The sequence below is a fragment of the Athene cunicularia genome (genome assembly GCF_003259725.1).
Source record: "Athene cunicularia isolate RWA chromosome 12 unlocalized genomic scaffold, athCun1 chr12_part1, whole genome shotgun sequence".
Taxonomy (NCBI): Eukaryota; Metazoa; Chordata; class Aves; order Strigiformes; family Strigidae; genus Athene; species Athene cunicularia.
In genome coordinates this window covers 15191540-15208323 of record NW_020799116.1, presented here as the reverse complement: position 1 = coordinate 15208323, position 16784 = coordinate 15191540, and the positions used below count along the sequence as shown (strand labels likewise).

Genomic DNA, 16784 nt, shown 5'->3' with positions numbered 1-16784 from the left:
TGCAAGTAATAATCCACTATCCTGTGTCATAGAATGGTTCAGATTGGATGGGAGCTTTGGAGGTCATCTGGTCCAATCCCCCTGCTCAAGCAGGACAACCTAGAGCCAGCTGCCCTGGATCACATCCAGATGGTTTCTGAAGTCATCCAAGGTTGGAGACTCTACATCATCTCTGGTCAACCTATGCTAGTGCTCAGTCACCCTCATGGTAAAAAAATATTTCCTGATGTTCAGTCATCAACACCTCCTGTGTTTCAATTCGTGCCCAATGCCTCTTATCCTGTCACTGGGCACCCCTGAAAAAAAAGCCTGGTTCCATTTTCTTTACACCTTCTCTTCAGGTATTTATATACATTGGTGAGATCTATCATGAGCCTTTTCTTCTCTAGACTAAATCATCCCAGCTCCCTCAGCCTTTCCTCATATGAGAGGTGCTCCACTCCCTTAATCATCTTTGTGGCCCTTCGCTGATCTCTCTCCAGTATGGACAGTATTTGCACGTAAGGGTGAGTTTAAAGCAGTGCAGAACCTAAGTTAAAGATGCTTGAATAAGGCAGCAACAGTCACTGAAATCAAAGATAAAAAAGCTGAGCAAATTTAAAAAAAAAAAAATCAAAAATAATCTGTTACGCCCTGGATTTTGTACATAAAGCCTTAGCACACAGAAATATAACTTGCCTGGGGATTGTTCTGCTTTGTTTCTGGTGGAGAGCAAAGAGGGATAGCCAGGCATTACAGAGAACTAGGAGATGGGGCAGCGGAGCGATGTTTAGAGGTAGGATGCACGTGTGGATGCATGCGTCTGTGTGTCTGTGTGCATGCCTACAGATAGTGGTCTGCTACTGCTACAGCACTGTGATCTAATGCAAACTGCTTCACATATTAAAAAGCTGCATTAGTAAAAAGAACTTTTCAGAAATAGACAGATGTGGTATCTATGCCAAAAAATGACATTGCAAAGGGATTTTAAGTGGTCAAATTAAACAAGACAGAAATAGTTAGCTTCCCTTGGCCTGTAGCTCCTCTGCATGAGGCAGCTTGTCTCAAGTTGCCAATACCTCATTGCTACTAAGGCGAGGAGACAGTAATGTTAGGAACTGGGACATTTCCCAGTCTCTCACTGTCTGACCTTACGCCTTGTAGGCTTATCTGTGCTAGGGCAGGATCTCCCAGTCGCCCTATGCCTAAACCTGGGCCACAGAAGAGTGTTTTCCTGGTGTAGCTATTTCTAGAGAACTGTCCTAGCACTTGGCGTAGACATGTTTATTCTGGCAAAACTGCACTTTTGCTGCGTAATATGGGTGAAATAAGCTACCCTGGTGAATACACAGTTTTGTCATAACTAAGTCCACAGCAGGGACTTTTGCTGACACAACAAGGGATAATACTCTTTGACTGATACTGTAGTTTGTACTGGAAGCCTGGCCTAAGTCCAGGACTGGGGCCTATAACCTGCTTATTATTATTCTTATTAGCAGTCTTATTTAGATTAAGGCACTGGTTTGATATTTGATTCAGGAGATTAGGAATAGCAATGTGCATATGGAAGAAAACACAGGGGCATGCAGAGGTGCTCTGTCCAGTCCGAGGGCTATTCCAACACATTTGTTTCCGTCACTCTACTCTTTCAGAACAAGTATTGCATTCTGCCATAAGGCTAACCAGTCTCTTAAAAGTATTAGCTGGCATGAGAGAACATCAGCTGTTTTTTTCTCTTCTTTTTTTCCTTAGTAGGAAAAACCCACTTTATAAATACCTGTTCAGTTCCTTGCTTTAGTCTCAAGTTCCATAGAAAAGTGAGATGTGCTTTAGTCCTACATTAGCAATATAAATTTAAAGTAAAAATGAAAGAAACAGCTCTCAAAGTCAGCTTAGTCCTTCCAAAGACCATACCTGGTCCCATCTCCTTCTCCCTTACCCAACTATTGTAATTTTCCCAGCCTCTGTGTGCACAAGTCCTGTCACTTCACTGCTTACGCCGCCAAGGCATGATCTCTTTCCTTAGGCTTAGCAAATGCCCACAGTGCAATTGATATCTCCTTTAAGCTTGGATACCATGTCTGCAGCAAACATGAACGGAGATGCACGTTGCCTTGGCTGGTGCAGAACCGAATGCCAGGAATCATGAACTAGTGTCTTTGTAATATGTCTAAAGTATGTCCTGGCACAGCTCTTGGAGCATCTTGAGTTGAGTTTTTCAGCTTGAGTGGCTTAAAACAAAATGGCTTCATAACCATGGGAAGGTGTGCTCCTTCCCACAGCCACAGCGGTACGGTGTGGTTGTAGTGTATTGTGATAGATACGGGCAGCCCCATGTGGCATCCCTAATTCTCACACAAGGTATCCTAGATGGTTCACTGACCCTACTCTTGTCCGTGTAAAATTATCATGCCAGAGAGACCAACTTAAATCTGCCAGACTTTTTACTACCAAAGCATAAAAAGTAGATTCTGCAGACCTCCTGCAAATCTTAAACGAAATGCCAGAGAGTGTTAAAGTCCTTAACTAGAGAAAATTAGTTTTGCAACAACCATAAATTGCAAAAGAAACAAGTGATTTGGCAACATTTGCTACTGATACTAGGTTCTAAAAGATGACAACAGCATTTGCAGAAGAGTTGTATGGCACCGGGTGGCTGGATGCTAAAATGGCAACGACCACACAGCCCAGCACAGACTGAAAGGGTGGCACTGATGTACTTACTAGCAATCCCAAGGAATGAGACCTGGAGCCATAATAGATATGTTTAGAACATCAGTTCACAGTCAAGATGATAGACCATAAGGAATTATTAGGAAAGAAAAACAAAACTGAGAACTGCTCTATGCCTGTATTTTGAATACCAGGAACAACTGTGGTGTCCTACATTTCAAAAAGAGTAGTAGCAGAGAAGGTGCAGAAAAGGATACCAAAACCTGGTCAGTCCTGCAGAGCGGGGAAGGCGCAGAAGGATGGGCTTGGTAGGACATGTCCTGGTTTCAACTGGGATAGAGTTAATTTTCTTCCTAGTAGCTGGTGCAGTGATATGTTTTGGATTTAGTGTGAGAATAATGCTGATAGCATGCTGATGTTTCGTTGTTGCTAAGAAGTGCTTATCCTAAGGTAAGGATTTTTCCGTTTCCTGTGCCCTGACAGCAAGCAGGTGCACAAGAAGCTGGGAGGGAGCATGGCCAGGACAGCTGATGAACTAGCCAAAGGGACATTCTGTACCATGGAATGTCATGTTCAGTAAAGAAACTGGGGAGAGCTGTCTGGGGGGCAGATGACTGCTCAGGTTTCTGTCAGTGGGTGGTGAGCAATTGCATTGTGCATCACTTGTCTTTTCTTGGGTTTTATTTCTCTCTATTATTATATTCCTTTTTGTTACAATTATTGTTATATTTTTCATTATTATATTTTATTATTATTATTATTGATTTGATTTGATTTTAGTTATTAAACTATTCTTATCTCAGCCCAGGACTTTTTCTTTTTTTCCTGATTCTTCTCCCGCTCTCACTGGGAGTGGGAAAAGAGTGCTTAGTTGCTTGCTGGGGTTAAACCATGACAGGGCACAATCCCCTTGCTATCAGCACCATCAGACAGAATGCAGCTCTTGATGGTCCTCTGGTCAGCCTTTCCCTGTTGGGGTTTTTAACATGTAAATCCTTCATTGGTGCTAGATCTGTATGGCCTTGAGTAGCTGGAAGGAAACCTAAAGAGGAGGCCGAGTAGGGAGAAGAAAACAGAGAGGAGAGAAAATATTCACAGTCTCTGAAAGAGCCAGTCAACACAGCTGGAAAAAAAGTTCTGGATAAAAACTTGCAGCCAGTAGAAGTGATGAGGTGCAGTTCGATTGAACTACAGCTGTTCTGAGTGAGCTTCATCAAAAATATGCTTGCACAAGCAGTATCTCCAGTACCATTCACAAAACTGTTAGTATCAGTGAAGCTGACTTTACCCAAAATAATTAGGCATTTTTCTACTTTTAAGTATTCTCTAGATTTGCAAAAACACCAGCAGCAGCTCCAGTCTTCTACAGCAGCTATCTGGAAGTCAGATGGACAAACAGACAGGGATGCACACACGCAGCCACTCGAGCTGCATCTGAAGTCTGGTGAGCTACAGCGAACACAGCAGCTGCAGAGCCTACAGTGACCTAGGGGCTGCCTCAGCCGTCAGATGACAAAAGTACTAATACACCAAATTGCTGGAAAAATGCATCAGTAATTCTGTAATATTTGTGCTACATTTCTCATTTATGGTGTCATGTCTGACTATCTCCATAGCTTTGATCATAGAGGGACCTGGCAAAGGACTGCTCTAACTACGCTTTGCGTCGTTCTTTCCGTGAGCAGCCTTGGCATGGTCAGTATCTCCCTGTGCAGGTTGCCTGTTTGCCACATGTTATCCTTGTATATACAGACATATGTACACGCTGATTAATAAGTTAATTTAGCACAAGAATTCGATGGTGAGACAGAAGACCCCAAGAGAAAAGTTCTTTCCTGTTGAGATAAAGCAGCAACTCTGTTAGCTTAAGCCAGCAGAGACTTTTTTTATGTTACCCAGAATTGCTTAGACTGAGGTTTTCTGAACATCTATGCATTTGAAAAAGACTAAACTATTTGAAAGGATCTATTAGCATGCATGCTTTAACTTCACTTCTTTTTCATGTTTGGCTCTTACGGAAAAATACCAGATTTTGATATGAACATCTGTTTCATGTTTTTCTAAATGTGAGCTTAGTATGAAAATTAACCCCTGAATTTTTGGTTTCAGCAGCCTTCTAGCTCTTCAGCATACATTCAGGAGCCTTCTCTTCCTAGTATTGCTAGGATCTCAGCCCAGCCTTATGGCTGCGTGGTCTTCTGGACATAACTTGGCCAACGCTGGATGTGTTCAAATATATCATGAAGATGTTTTTCACATAGTCAGCATTAGCGGTTGTCACTTCTTTTTGCTGAGACACTCCAACAGAAGTAACTAACTCGGCTCTCAGTTTCATCCAACCTCATTCAACTTTTATCCCAAGAAAATGTAAGAAAATCACAATCATAATTGGTCTTTCCAGAAATGTGTTTTAGTTACTAACGGGCCCAGAAGTTGTTTAGCAATGGTGAAACTACTCTACAGAGCACAAGTCTGAGCTTGATTCAGTAGGGAGCTTCTTCTCGCTCACCAGAGGAGTAAGGCATCGGACACTAACATATTTTCATCTACCAAAACAAAGGTAATTTTCTTTCCTGTCAGTTTAGGGTACATTAGCTAAAGGTAGTGACAGGTAGCAAATATCCCCAAATGCAGGATTTCCCTTCACCATGGGTGAGCACCCAAAATGCCAGAGGATTTTCTGAGTTACTCAAACTCCCAGGTCACCAAAACCAGCCTTTTGGTACCTCCTGCTTTAAGCTGGCTCCAGAATTGCTCAAATGTGATCTTTCTTTCTGACAGATTGGCAGTTCCCATCCAGAATTAAAGGGGGAAGAAAATAACTACATTAAAAAAAAAAAAAAAAAAAAAAAAAAAAAAAAAAAAAAAAAAAATGTATTCTTAACTTTTCAGACTGTTTGACCTGGGTGAGTTTCAGACACAATTCATCTCTCACCAGTTTGGCTATCTGTGGTCATAACAAGGTTCTTCATCAGTTTATGGAAAAGGTAGGTATTTGATTCTGTTACTATCTGAAGAAACCATTTTTCTTTTACCACAGTGAGAAAGTTTTGCACGCGTTTCCACCGAGGACATAAAAACTCCAGTAGTAACATCTTTCAAAACTAATGAGCTGCTGTTAATCTCCCCTTCAAATGTATAGGTGATGTACAGGGTTTTCTTTTAATACCTGTTCATGGGTTTGGTTTTTTTTTTTTACATACTACCATTGTATTTCTGAGGCCATCAGTGACATCCAGTGGCCAACTAGATTAAGTCTAGACATGTTTTATAGACATCTGCTTACTGTTTTCCTTAGTAAAAAAAATCAATTAAAATGTTAACCATGCAGTTGACCTGTTTAGCTTAATTCTCTCACAGGTGTGATGAGAATCTCCCTGGAAGAAAACTCACAGGATTGGACCCTCACTCTATTCCCTCCCTTTGAACTGGTGAGACCCAGATTTTTCACAGGAGGCACAAGGATGTGATTTGGACTCTGCTGTCTGTGTATCACTGAGGTGAATCGAAACTGAAGTTGCAACCTCTCAGAATTTGAGATGTGCAAAACTATAACTCGATTTTTTTCTTCTTGATGCAAGCAGACATGAATCTCAGTATAAGCGTGTCCTGTCCTCTCTGTTTCATTAATGGGATTCCATTTTTACTAATTTATTTTAAATAAGCTACTCTAAAAGTAGTTAATAGGAAAAGTAAGGGAAGCACAAATATTTATTCAGCCCAAATCATACATCTGGATAAAAAACAAGTGTGAAGCACTACAAAAATGTTAGTCATATTGTACCTTACAGAGATGTGGATACAAAGTTAGGCGCAGTAACAGATTTCCAACACTGAATTTTAAGCTTGCTTGCAGTGTATTAACTCTGTTAATAGCCTTCATTGGGTAAAAAAGAGGTGCTCTGAAGAAGGTGGTTGATGATGTTCAACCCCTTCAGTGGTGACAGCAGGGCAGCACAGGGGAGCCGTACCTGGCCCTCACAGTTCAGCCCTTGCTGCGGGTGGTGAAATTGGGTGTCCACCCCCCTGCATGCCCTTCTTCTGTCCGTCCCTGGGGGCACTCGAGGTGCTGAGTTCAGCTCAGTCTTGTCCACAGGTCGTGAAAGTGAATGGGGGTGACGTTTGCCCTCACGTGGTTAACCTATGCAGAGTGTAAAATGATTATATTTTTGTTTGTAAAAGATCTTTTTAAATAGAAAAGATATGAAAGGAATAGGAGTTAGGGACCACAACTTCTGGTGTGCGGTTCCCAGGGCGTAGGGACTTCAATTGCGGATTTAGCACTACAGAGCGTGGACAGTAGTACCAATGGTCACTGCCATTGTATTCGAACAGCAGTAGTAGTCATTGTGCTACTAACATGTCTGATTTGTGGCACCTCTCATCTTTTGCTAAATAGTCAATTTTCTTGTGACCTGTTCCAATGAAGTATTACATCTGCACATCGCAAAAGACTGAAGAGCTAAGTGCGATACATTTGGAAAGGACATTCATGACAATATCATTGTCATATTTGTGATTAATTTCCCCCATTATCCTTTCTCCATAGTTGGCACAAACTAAAGGATCAGGGCTGCTTATGAAAAATATTTGCGGTCATCAGAAACAAGAAGAAAAAATAATAAATTCCAGAACTCTAGTTTAGAATAAAGTGTTTTACTTCTGGGAAACATAGTGTGAGTATGAAGTAGCAGTGAACAAGAACTAAATGTCTATTGTTCATGAGTTCACCAGATAATGAATTAACAATACCTCATGGATTATAGCCTGTAAAGATGGAATCTGGGCTCATGTGCTCATGACAAGGGAGAAGAAAATCACTGAAACTTACTCCCCACTTATACTGTCAGAGAAGGAACTGCCCCTTGTTTACAGTGTTTTAAATTCCTCTAAATACATAAATAATATGCATTTAATTGGTCAAGAAAGGCCCAAAACAAACCCCTGGTTTCATAAGTCTACATCTTTGAAGTGCATTGAAGTGCACTAAACAGATATTAAATTAAAAGGTAATGGATGTTTCCTAAATTTTCTTGATTCTTGCCAAGGGCAGACTGACTTACAGAGCAGACAGTCATGGAAAACATGCTACCTTCTCATTGTAGGCAGAAATTTCTCACCATCTCTTCATACAATCACAGTTCCACTTCCACCTCTACCCTTTCTACAATAACCAGCAGCCACTTAATTGTCAGCCTTGTGCACCCAGATGCCAGTAAGCAATGGTGAGGGACTAGAAATATGTACATATAAATATTTGTAGATAATTATTATATATATATATTAAAATATATATATATATATATAAATATATATATTTGAGAGAGAGACAGAGAGACTATATTAGAGAATTTTTTTTTTCACACTAAGCACTTGTCCAGAAACAGCACATTAATGAGTCTGTTGAAGGTGTCATTACAAATACCAGCAGTCAGATTCAGAGTATGAGTGCCTTCATTTTTTTCAGTGGGAGACAAGCAGTTTCCTCCAATTTCACAGCAAAGAGAAAGAGCAAGACTTGCAGAACTTCTACAAATGAAATACAGAAAAATTGTTGTGAAACATTTCTGTAGTAATTCCCCCCTGAAAGCCAGTAATACATTTAGAAACTAGCAATTATACATGCAAGGAATCGTTACTGGCAAGTAGCACTGCAATGAAAGGCTGTATAGTTGGTATTGTGGTTACTGATGGTTTGCTCTGCTCTGCTATATGGTTTCCTTTTTATGTATCATGTAAAGATATTTTGATGATGTTTCACCACTGTAATATACAAACATCATTTTCTATGAGGCAGAAAATTAAAATCCAAGGTGGATACCCAAAGGCATTGAGAAAATTTTAGCTACTTTATTTATGCAGTTATTTAAAGAATCTCATAAGAAAACTGTCATAGCTAATCCACCAGTAATCATTTGGACAGGATAGTTGAGCTCAAGGTCTTCAGCTCACCATCAGCTGCATGGTCAGATCATTCCATGGAGCTTTTGCCATGTTTTCTTTGCACCGTGCTGATAACACAGTTTAAAAATCCCACTGAAAACTTTGAAGATATTCCACTGTGAGCAGGTGGTATGAGAGGATACTTGTGCCAGTTGTCTGTGCCTGAAGCCCCCCCTCTATTCCCAGAGCCAGTCCGCAAGAGCTTCCCCATGTGGGTGGTCTGCCAGCATCCCTGGGAAGCTGCAGCACAAGAGCATCCTGCAGGGCTGAAAGAGGGGAAGGTACAACCCCACTGATGCTGCTCATTTAAATGAGAGGCCTTGAGCGTCAGGCCAATGCAAGAGGCTATGGGTGTTATTGCTGGGATATGCTTTTTACAGCAATGAGAAGGACTTGCACAGCTGGATCAGAAACCATGCACAAACCACCTGCTGACGTCGGTCTGCTTGGAAGCAACTTTGGCAGAAATATCTACTAAAAGAAGAAATACTGAAAAAAGTACATCTGTTTCTTGGTGTGTCTCTGTCTAGAGGAAGTTCAAGCTCAGTTGAGGGTCTGGCAACACCCAACCAGTCTGCGTGAAGGGAGCATTTGGGCAGCAACTATGGAAAGATGTTTCTATTCTCCACTAGGCTTCCAGACGCAAAGGATGGGAAATAGCTTCTCCCAGGAGGGACACAGCAGTGAACGTGCATCTCTGCCTGTCATGGCTTCTTCAGTCAGTGTGAAGAATTTGCTAACTTTTTGCATGGAAACTAATCATACCTGCATTTTTGAAATCTTACTTTTAAAAGGCCCCGTGGTACTTGTATTGACAGGGTTCAGGTCTGCTGAGCTTTCTTGATGTTGCTGAACCTCTTTTGTTAGCATTTCCTGACTACACAGACAGCTGATCACAGCACTGGCCGCACTGTTTCCATCTAAGGTTTGTCTCAGTTTTGGTCTAGGTTAAAGCAATTATGGAATTAATTATTGGCTGTACAGCTGTTCTCCCCCTGCACCCTGCCAAAAGTCAGCTTAGCATACAGTCTTCCCTGCAGAAAATGCTGGTGACAAAGCAAATCTAGTGTATAGAAACAGCACCTACCATCATATAGCCAAACCAGAGGATTAAAAGCAAATACTTGCCAGGAAAGCTGCCATGCATCCGGCATGCCTGTCACTGCAGCCTTTAAGCAAGTATGAACACACCGCTGGGATCTGTAACATAATATATGAGAGTTAGCGATGCAAATTGGTTTATCTTTAAAATGCATTTGCCCCCTGTTTAGACCACCAAATCCTCTATCCAGTTATACTAATACTGAACCTGCTTCGTCAGGTGTAGTAGAATTCTTTTTCAAGCACATTCTTTGTACCGATTGTCCCTCGTGGTCTTGTGCATTTCAGTATGCTGGTATAGAGTTATGTTTGGTCCACTTCTTTTATTGACATGGACAACTTTTTTCTCTAAGAACTAAAGGTAAAATTACTGTTAATCCAGTCTAATTGGTGGCACTTTCCCTGCTCCACCTGCCTCCCTACATCCTGCCCAACCACTGTCCCACAAAAACGCCTCCCATATGCTTCAGAAGGTAGATTATTGTTATAAAATATCTTATTTAAAAGAGCCCATATAATCACATGTGTCTTTGAAAAGTATACCCCTTGCCACAGCATGACTTAATTTCACTTGCAAGGTCTGGTGTTGAGCAGCTGCCGCTCACAAAGCCACCTCTTGCCTGCTTCCCAGTTTGGCACAGGCACAGAGAACATGAACTACCCAAGTGAATTTAAATGCTGGTTTCGTCTTTGAGGACTTAGGTATACTGGGTATGTCATCTCTGCTGATGAACTGACGAGCCATAATATGCGTCATGTTATATGGAAACTGAAGTGAGGTGCCAGGAGGAGAAACGAGGGCAGTCTGGGACAAATGTAATCTGTCCTGGTGGCAGGTGTAGGCAGGGTGTGTGGGTTTGCATGGTGCTCTGAGCTGGCTGCCAAACTGGGACCAAGTGAAGGGTTTTTCCTCAGCCCCACAAGCTCACTGCAGCCAGAGAGACAGCAGCGCCTTCCCCGGGCCTGGTGGTCCTGGCACAGCGGGGCTGCTGTGGCCACATGTTGTCTGCCCCTGCCCCCAGATCAGGAGCCCACAGGAGCACCCAGCTCCTCTGCAGGTGCAAGATGTGGCTCTTGATTGCATTTCCCTTACTTTGGTTCCTTTGCTTTAATCAAAACAACCAACAAGCATCTTTTTCTGCTAACAACCTGCCAAGCAACTTTGGTGCTCTAAGAGAAATTCAGGAGCCTGAAGGACAAAGCACAGCTGCCATGAAGAAGCAAACTGGGCTTAATTTAAAGCTGCAGCTTAAAAAACTGTCATTTGCAAGTGCTGCAGTTCAGCAGAGCTCTTCCTGATGGCTCTCACCAAAGACATCTTCTTATTCAGTAGTCCCCACAACATCTCAGCAGAAAAGCATATATCCTTCCGGTGTGCTGCAGACTGTTATCATCACTTGTAAATGGAGAACTTGAGGTGTACAAGGATGAAGGAATCAGACTTTCAAAGATAGCGTTAATTCTCCATTGTTACGTTTGCGATTTGTAATTCATTGGATTACATAATCACCTGATCAGTGACCAAAACCAGTACCACATCACTCCAGAAGCTAACCACACCAGGCTTTTGACATTTGAATAGTGTATCCTTACAGTGAATCACTTGTGTACTATACAAAAAGCAAAATAATATTTTTAAGAAATGGCAAGCAATTCTGAGCAAATAGACTGGATAATTTTTTTAAAAAATATGTGAACAAAAAAGGGAACATCTTGTTAATTGTAGTTCACACTTCCAGCCTTAATCTCTGAAAAAATAAATCATATACTTAGGTGTTTACACTCTGATTATCCTCCTCATGGCAGTTTTTACTCAATAAATAGCAGAATTGTTGGGTTTTTTTTCTTTTGAGGATTGATTTCATCTGGAAGAATTGTATTAGGTATAGAAGTGGTAATAGGGAACTTTTTGAAACAATATATTATTTTCTAATGAAGTGTGTTTTATTGTTATCCTCATTCTCCTTTGTAAGTGAAATCTGAATTGGCCCTGTAATATCTGTGAAATTGTGCTTCCATGTCTAACCCTCACATTGCTTCTAGTTTCCAGTGACTTTCAATAAGTTGTCCAGTGGCTCCCTGCCAATCTGAAAATCTCTGTAAATGCAAAGCAACTCTCTGAGGATCATTTTGGAAGCACAAATGCTTTTGGTTTCAGTAATAGACACGGCAGAATCTAAAAAACATTTTGGGATATTTATTTATACAGCACAAATGGGCACACTGAGTATCATGCTGTTGGAGTTTTAATTCCCAAACTGCATCTTAGAAATTCAGAGCTTTTCCCCTCTTACAGTGAAGTCTGACTGTTGCAGAAGCAGAGAGGAACAAATGAGATTTTTCTAAAATGGTATGAAAGTTATCAATAACGAAGAGATCACATTTCACCCCTCTGGTTCATATAAATCTGAAATGACCTGAGTGGTTTCAGCTGAGTCATTTCCAGTTTGCGCCAACAAATCTGACACTGGAATTTTGCTTCTCAGTGATATTCATCAGCTGCTTTTCCTGTCTCTGCTGGTCATTTTGGGTGCAGGGATGGGACTACGTGCCTCCACACACTGCATTCTACCTGCAGTCTGAGCATATCTGCTGTTGTCCAGTAAAACATAATAAGCTTTTAAATAAGTATATGCTTAAGCCTAAATTTGTAGTCCAACACTCATGGCTCAAGCAGCCCAGATTACAGGTGAGGTCTGTGGGTGGTAATACCTGCTTTTTGGTGGGTGTTTGAGGTGGACGACTGGACAATTAACCCTGGGGTTTTAATATTGTGGTTGGTTGGTTGGTGGGTGGGTTTTTTAACATCTCTGAAGAATGAACAAATTTGTAAAGCAGAACTGGGCAGACAGTTTGCTGGCAAAAGAGGAAAATAATGGGATTGAGCAGGTGTTAGGATTGAATTTTCAGCTACCACAAAACAAGTAAGAATAAAGCTCTTTCTTTGTGACCAGACAAGTATTTAATTCCAGCTGAAGTGTTTAGGGTTTAGTTTCTTTGAGTGAAATTATTTCTGGCTAGCTTTTGTTGACCTGAATAGATTTTTTTTTTTTTTTTTTTTTTTTTTTTTTTGTAAAACAAACCATCCAAAACCTTCATCCACCTCAGCTGTAGAGGTCACTTTTACACAGAACTGCTCATTGTGGAGCAGTGGAATCTATCTATCATTTCTTCCCACCAATGCAAGAGAAACAGTGGACACTACCATGCTCAGGATGGAAATCACCAGCATCTCTTTGTGAGTCTGAACACGTGATCTGCAGGGTGGCTGGGAGGGCTGGGCATTCCCACCTGCCAATTCACTTGTTTTTTCTGTCATAAAGTATTGTGCCATTTGCACTGAGCTAGGATCAAAAATCTTTCTCTAATCCAGAGGATCTGGGACTGAAATGCAGAGGTAGGGATTGTTTGCTTATTTTTTAAGACCCTCACAACCAGTCAACCAGTCCTTTCTCACTAGTACACTTAATTAAAAACAGTACTTCCACTGAGGTTTATTGATGTAGTAAATGTGTGAGACTGCATCATCAGTTTGAGTAAAGGAAGAACTGGCCCAATATGTTTTTCCTAAGGAAACTACTGTGAGAGAGTGTATACAGCAAATACTAAATACACAGTGTGTTCTCCTTCCCAGATAAGATACTGTCCTATTTGGTCACTGTTGTAACAAATTATGCAAAATCAAGAGATTGAGAAAGAGTTCATCTTCCTTCAATAAAGCTGTTCACCTGCTAATGCTGTTACTAAAGACAGGAATCAATTCAGATTAGTAAAGAGGAGACAACTGCGAGAGACACAACAGTGTGATATACTTTTCCTGCAGCTGTTTTCAACAGTGCTATTTTTATAATAATCTTGGAAAACTCCTGTGGACTTAAGGGTTGGCTGATGTTCACTGAGTATCCAGCAGAAACACAAGACTAAGTGCTTACCCCAGCTCTGATAAGCAGAAGGAATCGGGCTGACAGGGTTTTCTCATTCACTCAGGACCCAAGTCAGCTCCAAGAAAGGAGTGACCAGCTAGCAGAAACATCCACAGATACCCCATGGACATACCTTGGTCAAGCACCCAGCTAAGTAACACAGTGGAATATCTGTCAGCTTGTACCAAGTACTGATTCTGGGGGAAATAGTTTAAAACCAGATAAACTCACCAGTTCAGTGACTAGAAGTGCCTAAACCCTGCATTGTCCTTGTCAGAAGTGAGGGAACGCTGTTCAGCTGAACTTACTCCCAAATGCATCACCACTTAGGAACTAAAGTGGGAACAGAGTAAATAGTAAATAGGATGCCCAAAGTCATGTAGTAATGCTGCCACACTATCAGAAACAGACTTTTCTCCTGAAAACCAAACCGTATGCAAAGCCCAACAAGGAGAATGATCATCAGCTGACTTCTGTGACAATTGTTTATGCTTTGCATTCCAAAATGACTGCACGGGTACTGATTAAAATAAAACAAATATCGGTTGTGCTTGCCACACCATGACAACTAGCAGATGCACTTTAAAAGACAAGTAATTATAACCTTCCAAGATTATTAGATTAGATTAGCAAAAATACAACTGCAAAACAGACACAAATTTAATTAGTATACTAATTTTCTCTTGGTATGAGAAATACTGACTTTTGTCCTGGAACTACTTGCTTTATACATCAAACCTTGCTAATGCTACTGTTCAAGTTACTAAAGCACTTAAAAAAATAGAAACTGCACTGCAGTTGTGAAGTATGCTGAAACAACCTGTGAGTATAACACAGTTCTGAGATCTTAAAAATGCAAAAACTAACTTTCATCCCTTTCAGGGGAAATAAAACCTAGAGCTGCAAAGCACTAGAGAAAATAAAAACACATTTGTCAAAAATATGTTCTCTCTTCTATGAAGAACTTGTAAAATTTTTAGTAATTGATACAAAATGAAATAATTTTGTGAAAAATCCGGGGATTTCCTCCTTCTTCAATTAGTATTTTAGCACTGATTAGAAAAACAGTTTTTCTAATGAAAGGAAAGAAGTAATCAGTAGGACATCACCCAGAAAATGCTCAAACTTGGCCCAAATCCCTGAGTTTACTGTCAGTTTACTCAGGAAAATGAAAAGTGGAATTCGCCATGGAGATCTGCGTGATTTCAATCATATACTCTTTAACACCAAAACCCCACAGTTCTTCACATCTTCAGTGTCATGAGATCAAAGTTTAAAAAGAGTGTCTATGTTGGATTTGCTGCTTGATAGATGTAGACACTCCTGCTATTATCATGCAGAAAGGAAAAAGTTCATGCTTGAATCCTTCCCCAAGGGCTGACAGCCAGTTAGTGAGTGTGTACAGCTCCCTGCCTGGCCTGTGAGAGTCCCAACGGGCTTGTCAGGGAACCCATTACACCAGTGCATTACATCAGAGGCTGGTGCAGAGGGTCTGGGAGAGAGGGAATCTGCTGGGGGGAGTGGTAGTGGTGGTGATTCCAGGGGGGGGCCATGCAGACTTACTGGAGCTGTGCAATACACATCTGCTTCTGCCACTCCCTGAGGCTGACTTGGCTCCATTGCATGGGAAGGGGATGATGAGATGGGAGGCTGGAAAAATGTCATTGCTCTGGTGTCAAAGGAGACATCAGATCGGCTCACCTAGAAGACACCCAGACCTATATGGACATCAGAAATATCTACCATTCCTTCAGAAGAACATACTTTTTTAGCCATATTTTTCTTCTTGCTCTTTATGAAGATTAAATTTGTTCAGCTCATCTTTACCTTAGATAGCGACTATTACCACTTTTTCCATTTGGGAGTATCTGCTATAGGTGGTATTGGTATTCAGCAGCAAAGAACTGTGCAACATGAGCCTTCAGGAAACAACCTCTGCCCTCAGATGTTCATGGACAAGTCCCATTGAACCTGGGGCATAACTTCACCTTACAACTTGTTTTTATCAGCAACATAATGTTTCTCTATCAACTGTTCTGGATTGCTAGGTAAACCTAAAGTGCTATTTCTGAACAGTAAAACTATTTCCCATCTCTCACCCCCAAAGTAGAATATGCTTCTATTTTTGGCAAGAAACTCCCTCTCTACCCTGGGATAGAGAAGAAAGAAAGAAAGAAAGAAAGAAAGAAAGAAAGAAAGAAAGAAAGAAAGAAAGAAAGAAAGAAAGAAAGAAAGAAAGAAAGAAAGAAAGAAAGAAAGGAAGGAAGGAAGGAGACTCTCCTCCTGCTTGCGAACAGAAGATCAGTTCATTTGCGCTGTGCTGTTCATATGCTGTGTAAAACTTGCCACAGAGTCCTTTGTGCCATCAGCATGAAAAGAATCCTTTGCCCAGGCAGGAGATTAGGGTGGCCAGCAGGAATCCTTGCACCCGAAATTCAGATCAGAATGGCTAAGTTCATGGGAAGTTGGGATTTTAAAGGGATTGTTCTGATGATGCCAAAAAAGCAACAGCAATAACAGCCAACTCCACGGGCCTATCCAAATTTCTGTTTTCTCTTAGTGAAGGTACACTGAGGAGAAAAAGTGCAAGGGGCTGGATTTGCTCACCTTTAAGGGTATTACACAAGAGTGAACCATAAAGGTGATAGCAGGTACGTCAGGCATCTCATTTGAAATCCTGCAGCCTCTCCCTTCCCTTCATATTAGCAAACCCTGAGAGACTGGTGCTGATGTTAAAAGCCCTGCAAGGAGGTGGCGGGGGCAGCTGAATGCTACGGTCTCACGCAGCACAATCAATGCATCAATCTTCCTTACATTGATGTCTTGGAGGCTCCCAGAGTCGTACTCAACTCCCGAAATTATAAGGGCACCAGGGAGCGGGTGCTGAGATGCGGGGGCTGCAGCTGCCACCCCTCCTGCGCCGGCAATTGTGCTGCCACCTCGGGAGTGCTCCCGGCTGCCCGGCCTGGTCAAAAGACCTTTGAATTAACCTTTTCACTAGAAAAGAGATTGTGGCCCTATAGAAAAGTATGAATTCAGAGCAAAGCCTTTCTGCAGGATTAGTCCATTAGAAGCAAAAAGGAGAAAGGTTTTTTTGTTGTTCTGTAAAATATAAGTGATTACAGGATTTAAAGAAAAAAAAAAATCGTCTGTCTATAGTGGGGA

The 16784-nt window shown here is 41.3% G+C and overlaps 1 long non-coding RNA gene across 1 annotated transcript; it reads right to left on the bottom strand.

The window, feature by feature from the left end:
- Window positions 1-7992: 7992 nt before the first annotated feature.
- Window positions 7993-12247, bottom strand: LOC113484828. Its single transcript, XR_003399311.1, has 3 exons — window positions 12114-12247; window positions 9683-9795; window positions 7993-8181 (listed from the first exon to the last, which is right to left on the bottom strand). It is a non-coding gene; the product is annotated as an uncharacterized LOC113484828 (long non-coding RNA).
- Between the last annotated feature and the right edge of the window lie 4537 nt (window positions 12248-16784).